Source organism: Ruditapes philippinarum, unplaced genomic scaffold (assembly GCF_026571515.1).
Source record: "Ruditapes philippinarum isolate M1 unplaced genomic scaffold, ASM2657151v2 ctg10846_1_1_1_1, whole genome shotgun sequence".
NCBI classification, from domain to species: domain Eukaryota; kingdom Metazoa; phylum Mollusca; class Bivalvia; order Venerida; family Veneridae; genus Ruditapes; species Ruditapes philippinarum.
Window position 1 is genome coordinate 19,468 of NW_026864751.1, and position 12,256 is coordinate 31,723.

A 12,256-nucleotide genomic window follows, 5' to 3' on the forward strand; every position below is an offset into this window, starting at 1 on the left:
ATGCAGAATTGCAAGTCTTCTCCAATTTTGTGATTAAGAGACTTACTTGGGCTTTCAAGGGCTAGCAAGCTAGTGTTCTGCTACATAATACTCAACACAGATGAATTGCATTAATATTGTTTACTCTGGTATTACAACCTGCCATGTACAATGCAAACCATGGCTTTTCTAAGAGCAGTGAAAGGCTATTACAGTGGAAGGAAATTTACACATCGTGCCTCGGAAACAAGTTTTTCTTTGAGATGACTTTTTTATTTTATTTAAATCATGGTTATAGATGACATTACTTTTACAGTTGCAGTGATCATTGTGATAGTATGAAATGAAACTCAATCAAGATAGAAACATTTTAATACAGAACATTTATTATCTTTTTACCATTCTTGTCACCTTACAAGTCTATTTATAACAAATTGATCTTATCTGTTTTGAAACTACATGATGCCTGGCTGAAACTGTTTTGGACAGTCATTTGCAGAAGATAAATTATCTTTGAATAATTAAGTTAATACAAAGTTACAATTGGCAGGTTATTTATTTCTAACACAGACAGGTAATTTATTTCTAACAAAGACAGATATTTTGTTTAACATTTTTACACTGACATATATCTTTGAAGTGTCTTCAACCTTAGTTTTTTTAGAATACAAACATTCAGTCAGACAGTTTACACAAGACATGGAGCTTTAAGACAAAATCTGTAATGGCAATGTCTCTACCACTTTGTACTCCAAGACTGTGTATGGACATTTCCTTTCAACTATGTCTAGCTGGTGGTATCACTATTTGGTTTCTAATCTGATGGTGAACACTCCAAAATAAATCAAGAACCATGAGTCCAACCATGAAATCACATACCTGCATATAAAGAAAATTTATCATGAGTTGAAAGCAATAATAATTGGTCAGCTATAAATTTTAACCATTTTCATCTTGTTTTGAATAGAAAAAAATGTTGAAAAGGAAGAAACGAAAAAAATGTGATAGTGATTAAGTTCTTTTAACCATTTACTGAACATGATTTAACTATATATGACCCACTTACTTGAGAAATATACTTTAAACAGTATTTAACACGAATTAACTACGTATGCCAAACTGTTTGTTTATTTAGCTACACTGTAATTATTTACAAAAACGAGAACATTATGTTATACAAGAATACTTATTTTTCATTAATGTAGTTGAAGTAGCTTTAAGTATATATTTCTTACCAAAACGATTTTACAGCAGAGCATGCATGTGTACATGTTTACATCGGATACCAGTTGACGTCTTTCATCTCACCACTTTCCTCAGTCTAAATATCTACACGAGCAAAATATTTCATTAAATTTTATGACAATTTAAATTGGTAATATACAGCTTGACTGTTTGTGCTATATAAAGATAATAATAATAATAAATAATATTTTCAGTTAGAAGAAAATATATTCAACTAAAACACACTAATAATGATATTGAAACGTTTTATCCGAAATATGCGCTGTCCGAAATTTCTAAACATTATATACATCTGAGAGATAATCAGGTAGCGCTATAGAAAATTGATAAAATCAAATTCACCAGTCTAAAGTCAGATGCGAATGATGATGTATCAAATAACAAATCTATTAGATTTACATGGACATGAAAATATTACAACATTTATTGCGATAAACTGAATTCGAAATGACACACCCACCTGAAGATTATACGAAGTTGTCTTTCATTGATACTTGTTCACAAGATGAAACTATTTGCATTTCGTTAAAAACAAAAAAAAAAACTCTGCCAATTTCCACATATCCTTTGCTTTTCCGTGTAAGTTTTACTTTAATACCGGCATACAAGTATTACCCAATATAGATAAGCAATGTTGTTGATATTTGTTTGTGCCCGGAAGTGCAAAATATCGTGAAATCTCGCAAGTCACATGACGAGACTTACATACCCTATAGGGGTCTTCTACCCAATATGGACAATCATCCTATGAAGTTTGAATATTGTGGGCCAAATGGAACTTAAGTTATGCTCCGGAAACCAAATTGCTAACGTTTTCAGTTTTAAGGTCATAGTGACCTTGACCTTTGACCTTATGACCCCAAAATCAATAGGGGTCTTCTTACCCAATATGGACAATCATCCTATGAAGTTTGAATATTGTGGGCCAAATGGAACTTCAGTTATGCTCCGGAAACCAAATTGCTAACGGACGGACGGACGGACAGACGGACGGACAGACGGACGGATGGACGGACGGACAGACGGACGGACGCCAGGGGGTATAACATAATATGTCCGAAATTCTTTCGGGCATATAAAAATAGAAAAAATAACGCAATTTCTAGAAATAGAAAAAATGACGCAATTTCTAAAAATAGAAAAAAATGACGCAATTTCTAAAAATAGAAAAAATGACGCAATTTCTAAAAAAAAAAAAGAAGAAGAAAAAATGACGCAATTTCTAAAAATAGCAACAATGACGCTATTTCTAAAAATAGAAAAAAATGACGCAATTTCTAAAAATAGAAAAAATGACGCAATTTCTAAAAAAAAAAAAAAAGAAGAAGAAAAAATGACGCAATTTCTAAAAATAGCAACAATGACGCTATTTCTAAAAATAGAAAAAAATGACGCAATTTCTAGAAATAGAAAAAAATGACGCAATTTCTAAAAATAGAAAAAAATGGCGCTATTTCTAAAAATAGCAAAAATGACGCAATTTCTAAAAATAGCAATTATGACGCAATTTCTAAAAAATAGAAAAAATGACGCAATTAACGCAATTTCTAAAAAATAGAAAAAATGACGCAATTTTTAAAAATAGCAACAATTTTTAAAAATAGAAATAATGACGCAATTTCTTAAAATAGAAAAATGACGCAATTTCTAGAAATAGAAAAAATGACGCAATTTTTAAAAATAGAAAAATGATGCAATTTCTAAAAATAGAAAAAATGACGCAAATTCTAAAAAAAAATAATAGAAAAAATGACGCAATTTCTAAAAATAGCAACAATGACGAAATTTCTAAAAATAGAAAAAAATGACGCAATTTCTAAAAATAGAAAAAAAAAATGACGTAATTTCTAAAAAAAGAAAAAAATAGCAACAATGACGCAATTTCTAAAAATAGAAAAAAATGACGCAATTTCTAAAAATAGAAAAAATGATGCAATTTATATATATATATATGTGTGTGTGTGTGTATATATATATATATATATATACATGCATATATATACATGCATATATATATATTTGATATATATATATATATATATATAAATATATATATATATATATATATATATATATATACATGTATATATATGTATATATATATATTTGATTATATATATATTTATATATATTCACACATATCTTCACTTTTGATATATTTTGATATATTTGATAAATATATATATTTATATATATTCACACATATCTTCACAATTTAAGACCGAGTTGAGTGGCATTATTTCATGCAGTCAGTTTTTGGGGGCGCATGCGCAATGCGCCCCCAATGGAATAACGACAAATTCAGATTTACTATGATTTGAACACAATTAGTCACCTACCTACGCTAAGCAAAATAGTTCCAAAACTTCGCAGTAACTCCCAAAATCATAGTTCCCTATCTATTTTAAAATTGACTGGCCAATTATGTACTAAATTTTGCAATCGTCTTTTAAAATTGTATGTATATTTTTGCTTTACGCGATTTTAATATTACTACGCCAGCGGTCAGTCATAGCCAAAGTACTTGCATAAATATAGTACAAATTACATGTTGTCAAAAGTTAATTAAGTGTCATAGAACTCAAAAATTTAGCAAGTAATGGAATACGGATTTCAGATCAGCTAACTTTAAAGCTTATAGGGCCTAATGCTTCATTTATAAGTGTAAATTTAAGAAAAACATTGCATGCGTATGAATACGAACTATTTTCGCCCTAGCAATCGCCATTGTTTACAAGTTCATCCGTGAAAGATTGAGAAGTTTTGCTGTTAATATAGAAGTTCCACGTGTTAAAACGAGTTGTAAGTTTTATATTACAAAAACCTTATCTCCCTTTTACCTAAATGTTGAATAACTTTGCTTGTTTTGCATTTATCAGTGGCGAAATCGTCGTCAAATCGTGCGGTATGTCTTAATACCGGATATGAGTCATATCCGCGGATATGACTTTAAAAAACCGGTTATGACCTATATTTTACAAATTAATTATTTTTTTATACATTTTTCTTGATACGATGTTTTATAATAATAAAGTGAATTTGCCCGTTATTCATGTACTGCAAAAACTTCATAATTAAGCTACAAAAAGTCGACATGTCTTGCCTTGTCCATCACATCATTGCAGCCAAAAAAGTATGTCGAGGTAATGGAAGAGGCAAGACATGTCATTTTTTGTAGCTTATTGTGAAGTTGCAGTACATGAAAGACGGACACATGGCATATCAGCACATAAATAAAACATTCTAGTGTTCCATGGTTTACATGTTTTCTAAGTGTCATACCTCTTTTCCTTATTACAATGAAATTTTACTGGATTGTTATCCATCGCTGGTTTGTTTTAAGCAGATAATGACCTGTGCATCTGCAAATAGGGTACCGTTTCAGTCGATTTCCCAAAGAGGGTACCGATATGGATATGCACCGTGGGATCGGGGCCATCAACCGGACACTTTTAGAGCATTTTTCCATGCAATTAATTAAGGAAGTGGCTAGCCGTACGGCTAGCCAAAAGTTCTAGCCGTACGTGAGTCACGTACGACTAGCCAGGACACACTGTATTGTAATAATCCTTTTTGGTTTCATTAAGTGTAATTTTTTAATTGAAAAAAACAACAACAAACAAACAAAAACACGGAAAATAATTGTTGTTGGGCTCTGATAATTGCGTCAATTACCGACGGTATAGAAGTTTGTCCATCGTCCATCATTAAGGAAAGTTTGCGTTATTAAATTATTTTTCCTTATCACCGTTTTTTACTTTCTTTTTATTTATTTATTAATTTATTCCCCTCCGATCATTATTTATTCGATCCATGTGCTTAATTTAATTAACGTTTTAACAATTCATCTTTCATACAAATCATTTAAGCGTGAAAATTAAGGACGTTATACAAGGGGGTTAATCCATGCGCGCGCATCCTTAAAGTTCTGATACCGCGAACACTTCATCGGCCGGTATTTCGAAGAAAAACGAGTGGTGAGAAGAAATCAGAAAAGGTATGAATTTAATTTGTTTTGCAAAGAAGATGTCCTAACTTCTAGTTTTTATATACAAAATGTCTTGACGTAACTCTTTCCTGTTTTGTCAGTATTTCGCGTTGAATGCGATTTTGATTCTTGATAGTGCGTACACCCGGCGTTGAAATGTTACAGAAAATGAGCAAATATCGATTAAACTGGCCGTTTTAAACGGCTGGAAGTTATTCTGTTGTAGAATCCTTTTCAAAAATATATTTTCAATCTTCGTTCCAATTCATTTGTACTCAAAACGTATTTAAACTTACTGTTTACAATAAACAGAGATTATGATATTGCGTACACTCTAAAAAAATCCAGATACTGCGTACACATAACTATGCAATTGATAGAAAGTAGGTATGTGAAGTTGGCTTGTACATTGTACATCGTAGTTCAGCTTGTAATACCCCAATTACAAGCTAGTAGTTGGGTATTCAGCTTGTAGTTCGGAACAAATACGTCAGCATACATAATATTTGAATTACTAGCTAGTAGTTTGGTATTCAGCTGGTAGTTCGGACCAAACACACCAGCATATACATTATTTGAATTACTAGCTAGTAGTTGGGTATTCAGCTTGTAGTTCGGACCAGATACACCAGGATACGTGAGATTTGAATAACGAGCTAGTAGTTGGGTATTCATCTTGTAGTTCTGACCAAATACATCAGCATACATAATATTTGAATTACAAGCTAGTAGTTGGGTATTCAGCTTGTAGTTCTGACCAAATACATCCATCAGCATATACAATATTTGAATTACTAGCTAGTAGTTGGGTATTCAGCTTGTAGTTCGGACCAAACACATCAGCATACATTATATTTGAATTACAAGCTAGTAGTTTGGTATTCAGCTGGTAGTTCGGACCAAACACACCAGCATATACATTATTTGAATTACTAGCTAGTAGTTGGGTATTCAGCTTGTAGTTCGGACCAAACACATCAGCATTTACATTATTTGAATTACTAGCTAGTAGTTGGGTATTCAGCTTATAGTTCGGACCAGATACAACAGCATACATTTAATTTGAATTACAAGCTAGTAGTTGGGTATTCATTTTGTAGTTCGGACCAAACACATTAGCATACATTATATTTGAATTACAAGCTAGTAGTTGGGTATTCAGCTTGTAGTTCAGACCAAAGACACCAGCATATATAATATTTGAATTACAAGCTAGTAGTTGGGTATTCAGCTTGTAGATCGGAACAAATACACCAGCATACATGCCAGCTGACAAAATATATCAGCTAGTTAATATTTTGAATGCTGGTGTATTTGGTCCGAACTACAAGCTGAATACCCAACTTCTAGCTTGTAATAAAAAATATTATGTATGCCGATGTATTTTTTCCGAACTACAAGCTGAATACCCAACTACTAGCTTGTAATTCAAATATTATGTATGCTGGTGTATTTAGTCCGCACTACAAGCTGAATACCCAACTACTAGCTTCTAATTCAAATATTATGTATGCTGGTGTATTTAGTCCGCACTACAAGCTGAATACCCAACTACTAGCTTGTAATTCAAATATTATGTATGCTGGTGTATTTAGTCTGCACTACAAGCTGAATACCCAACTACTAGCTTCTAATTCAAATATTATGTATGCTGGTGTATTTAGTCCGAACTACAAGCTGAATACCCAACTACTAGCTTCTAATTCAAATATTATGTATGCTGGTGTATTTAGTCCGAACTACAAGCTGAATACCCAACTACTAGCCCTTAATTCAAATATTATGTATGCTGATGTATTTGGTCAGAACTACAAGATGAATACCCAACTACTAGCTCGTAATTCAAATTTAACGTATCCTGGTGTATCTGGTCCGAACTACAAGCTGAATACCCAACTACTAGCTTGTAATTCAAATATTATGTATGCTGGCGTATTTGGTCCGAACTACAAGCTGAATACCCAACTACTAGCTTGTAATTGGGGAATTACAAGCTGAACTACGATGTACAATGTACAAGCCAACTTCACATACCTACTTTCTATCAATTGCATAGTTATGTGTACGCAGTATCTGGATTTTTTAGAGTGTACGCAATATCATAATCTCTGTTTTCTGTAAATAGTGAGTTTAAATACGTTTTGAGTACAAATGAATTGGAACGAAGGTTGAAAATATATTTTTGAAAAGGATTCTACAACAGAATAACTTCCAGCCGTTTAAAACGGCCAGTTTAATCGATATTTGCTCATTTTCCGTAACATTTCAACGCCGGGTGTACGCACTATCAAGAATCAAAATCGCATTCAACGCGAAATACTGACAAAACAGGAAAGAGTTACGTCAAGACATTTTGTATATAAAAACTAGATGTTAGGACATCTTCTTTGCAAAACAAATTAAATTCATTCCTTTTCTGATTTCTTCACACCACTCGTTTTTCTTCGAAATACCGGCCGATGAAGTGTTCGCGGTATCAGAACTTTAAGGATGCGCGCGCATGGATTAACCCCCTTGTATAACAAGAAACTTTGACACTTAATCTTATTAAGATAGATTATACAACGCTTACTCGTATACATTTTTTTTTTTTGCAAAATTGCGGAGCATCTTTATTAAAGTGAACACACCAGGACAAATGCGGAGATTGATTAAAATCGTCGTTTAAGGACCCAAAATAACATATGCATTTTCGACTTCTATATAATTTTGAAAAGTGCCGTACGGCTAGCCAATACAGTGTGTCCAGGCTAGTTGTACGTGACTCACGTACGGCGAGAACTTTTGGCTAGCCCTACGGGCCCGTACGGCTAGCTACTTCCATTAATTAATTTTAAAGCTAGATATACACTGGGGGATTAGCATAAAAAAACCCTGACATTTGTTTAGTTCCGGATAACATCTAAACGCTACCAGTACAATTTTTTTTTGGAAAATGCGTTTTGACTCAAATTGATACTACATAACTGACAGGTATTCATGCCACATGGTTAATTTTGAATTTTATCCAGGGAAACATGAGAATTATGCATAATATTTATACACATTTAAAGTTAAACCATGCCAGGGTCTTTCAAATTTGAAAGACCCTGACCATGCATAATATATTTATTTTCCAATTGGAGTGAAAAAAATGAGTACATGTACATTAATAATGTTCAGAAGTATAAAATGAACTTAAGGTACAAATATTGCTCTGTCAGATGTAGTTACACTTGGTTTTTATCACATATCACTTATCAATATGAAATCATCCATTTTATATATGCCAATTTTGGATGGGAATTTTGACAGTAATTTTGGGACTTTAAAAATAAAACATTTGAAAATTTGCTGTCTTTTTTTATTGGGAACATAAATAGTTTTATAAGGGTAAAATGCTGGCTTATTACAAATAGAATAGATAATAGTTACAAATACTACAAATAATATATCAGGGATTGAAAAACGAAAAACAACAACAACAATGCTTAAAAAATATAGATTTCCTACATGTTCTGACTCATTTTTCTTTTTTGAAGACAATTTTTCTTTTTTGAAGACACTGTTTAACTTACTCCTTTCTGGTCAAACATTTGCCAAATATTGCATTGTGACATTTTAAAATATTTTTCGGAACATAATGGAATCGCAGCACGAGCTTTTAGTAAGTTTTTACAAAATAGAATCAGACAGAATTAAGCGTTGCATTCAACAAATCAACATCAGTTTTGTCCATCAAACACACAGGAATTATTTTGTGCTCTGTCTTACTAGTGAAACTTGAAAAATGGTTTCAAAAGAATTGAATAGAAATTTGATTTATTTATGCTAGAAATTTCACACGTCCTGCAGGACGGGCATTTCTGGGAGATTAACTTGTCCGGAGTCATTTTTAGCTCGACTATTCGATAAGAATAAGTAGAGCTATTGCAGTCACCCGAGCGTCGGCGTCGGCGTAACCACTTATGTTAAAGTTTTTGTAATAGTTCAAATATTTTCAAAGTCCATTGACATATGGCTTTGAAACTTTGCACACTTGTTCAACATCATGACCCCAACCTGTAAACAGGAGGAGGTAACTCTATCAAGCATTTTGACAGAATTATGCCCCTTTTTCGACTTAGAATTTACGTTAAAGTTTTTGTAATAGTTCAAATATTTTCAAAGTCCATTGACATATGGCTTTGAAACTTTGCACACTTGTTCACCATCATGATCCCAACCTGTAGACAGGAGGAGGTAACTCTATCAAGCATTTTGACAGAATTATGCCCCTTTTTCGACTTAGAATTTCCGTTAAAGTTTTTGTAATAGTTCAAATATTTTCAAAGTCCATAGACATATGGCTTTGAAACTTTGCACACTTGTTCAACATCATGACCCCAACCTGTAGACAGCAGGAGGTAACTCTATTAAGCATTTTGACAGAATTATGCCCCTTTTTCGACTTAGAATTTACGTTAAAGTTTTTGTAATAGTTCAAATATTTTCAAAGTCCATTGACATATGGCTTTGAAACTTTGCACACTTGTTCAACATCATGACCCCAACCTGTAAACAGGAGGAGGTAACTCTATCAAGCATTTTGACAGAATTATGCCCCTTTTTCGACTTAGAATTTACGTTAAAGTTTTTGTAATAGTTCAAATATTTTCAAAGTCCATTGACATATGGCTTTGAAACTTTGCACACTTGTTCACCATCATGACCCCAACCTGTAAACAGGAGGAGGTAACTGTATCAGGCATTTTTTTTACTATCAAGCACTAAGAATAGTCGAGCATGCTGTCCTACCGACAGCTCTTGTTACTCGTATTTATCATTTATGAGCGGACAAGTGGATTTGTCGAGCAAGTGATTAACCACATTATTACCATAAAACTTATACTACATGTAATTACATTGTATGAGATAATAAATCATTTGACTTAGTAGTGAAGTAAGTTTAAGACTGCATAATATTGATATAAAAGTGAATTCAGTTAGTGGGTTCCAAACTACAGGTGGAAACTGTTCTATTTTCTATTCAAGTTTATTTTTGATGAAACATAACTTATTTCCAGACAACAGTTATATATGCTTAACAATGTTGTATTTTGATTCTTTCAAAATCTGTTGAAAATATTCATAAATTCATGAAAAGAAGTTAAAAAAAAAAAAAGAGAAAGAAATGAGATTTGGGCATAATTTTTAGCTCGACTATTCGATAAGAATAATTAGAGCTATTGCAGTCACCCGAGCGTCGGCGTCGGCGTAACCACTTATGTTAAAGTTTTTGTAATAGTTCAAATATTTTCAAAGTCCATTGACATATGGCTTTGAAACTTTGCACACTTGTTCACCATCATGACCCCAACCTGTAGACAGCAGGAGGTAACTGTGTCAAGCATTTTGACAGAATTATGCTTCTTTTTCACTTTAGAATTTACGTTAAAGTTTTTGTAATAGTTCAAATATTTTCAAAGTCCATAGACATATGGCTTTGAAACTTTGCACACTTGTTCACCATCATGACCCCAACCTGTAGACAGGAGGAGGTAACTCTATCAAGCATTTTGACAGAATTATGCCCCTTTTTCACCTTAGAATTTACGTTAAAGTTTTTGTAATAGTTCAAATATTTTCAAAGTCCATAGACATATGGCTTTGAAACTTTGCACACTTGTTCACCATCATGACCCCAACCTGTAGACAGGAGGAGGTAACTCTATCAAGCATTTTGACAGAATTATGCCCCTTTTTCGACTTAGAATTTGCGTTAAAGTTTTTGTAATAGTTCAAATATTTTCAAAGTCCATAGACATATGGCTTTGAAACTTTGCATACTTGTTCACCATCATGACCCCAACCTGTAGACAGGAGGAGGTAACTCTATCAAGCATTTTGACAGAATTATGCCCCTTTTTCGACTTAGAATTTAGTATAATTTACGTTAAAGTTTTTGTAATAGTTCAAATATTTTCAAAGTCCATTTACATATGGCTTTGAAACTTTGCACACTTGTTCAACATCATGACCCCAACCTGTAAACAGGAGGAGGTAACTGTATCAAGCATTTTTTTTTACTATCAAGCACTAAGAATAGTCGAGCGTTGCTGTCTTACCGACAGCTCTTGTTAAGAAGATAAAGATACTTCAATGAAAAAGTAAGATAGGTAACAACAATCAATCAAATGAAAAACACATTTAAATATCAAGTTGTTCCTGACATGTCAGAACAAAATTAATAAAAAACTTTTTTGAAATCTGGTAACCTTGAGCTATGTTCTCTACCGATTGAGCTATTCCGACAATTATTACTCACTTTTACAATTGTTAGTCAATCATATCTGGACATGCAACATTCCACTTACCCTTATATATGCCCTTTAAAAGGAGTGTTTCGACTATAAATACTAAAATTATACAGGAAGTACTCAGTTCAGTTCGACTCATTGATTCAGTAACTACTGATTATGGCAGCTGTCTTGATCATAATTATTGCGGCTTGCCTATGAATAAAGTGCAAAAATTTGGTACACTAGAATCTTACTATTCTGACCATAAACCTTTATACATTTTATATCATACTTGAATGCAAGTCTTTTGAATAAATTATTTCACACTAAGTGGAGTGATGAATATTGAATTCATAATTAGTTACAATTTCCATAAATTGTGTAAATAACATTTGCTCAATAGTACATATGAATTAACTGTATTGGTCAGTCATTTCTACATAAGTTCTGTTTGGAATGACTCAAAAAATTGCCTCTTCTCACTTTTTTAACATGCTTATTAGTCATAATTTCTTAAGATGTTATTTAACTGTTATTTTAGAATAAAAAGATTAAGGCCTTTACTATCTATTTTCATTGGTACTAAAAAGATGGTAAATTGGTAGTGTTCAGTTCCGGGCAAACGTTTTCTTCAAGTAAGAGTGTAAGACCATACATTATAATAATTAAATTATATATGTTAGAAAGTTAAAAAGGAAATGTTCATGGTTTGAAAATCTTTGTACATTTACAATTTTGACCAAATAGTTTCTCGTAAAGTATTTATTTGACATTTAAACTGACA

The 12,256-nt window shown here is 32.4% G+C and overlaps 1 long non-coding RNA gene across 1 annotated transcript; it reads right to left on the minus strand.

Moving 5' to 3' along the window:
* Nucleotides 1–382: 382 nt before the first annotated feature.
* LOC132726704 (uncharacterized) lies at nt 383–1,887 on the minus strand. The gene is made up of 3 exons (XR_009625235.1): nt 1,685–1,887; nt 1,215–1,308; nt 383–858 (listed from the first exon to the last, which is right to left on the minus strand). It is a non-coding gene; the product is annotated as an uncharacterized LOC132726704 (long non-coding RNA).
* Nucleotides 1,888–12,256: the final 10,369 nt, after the last annotated feature.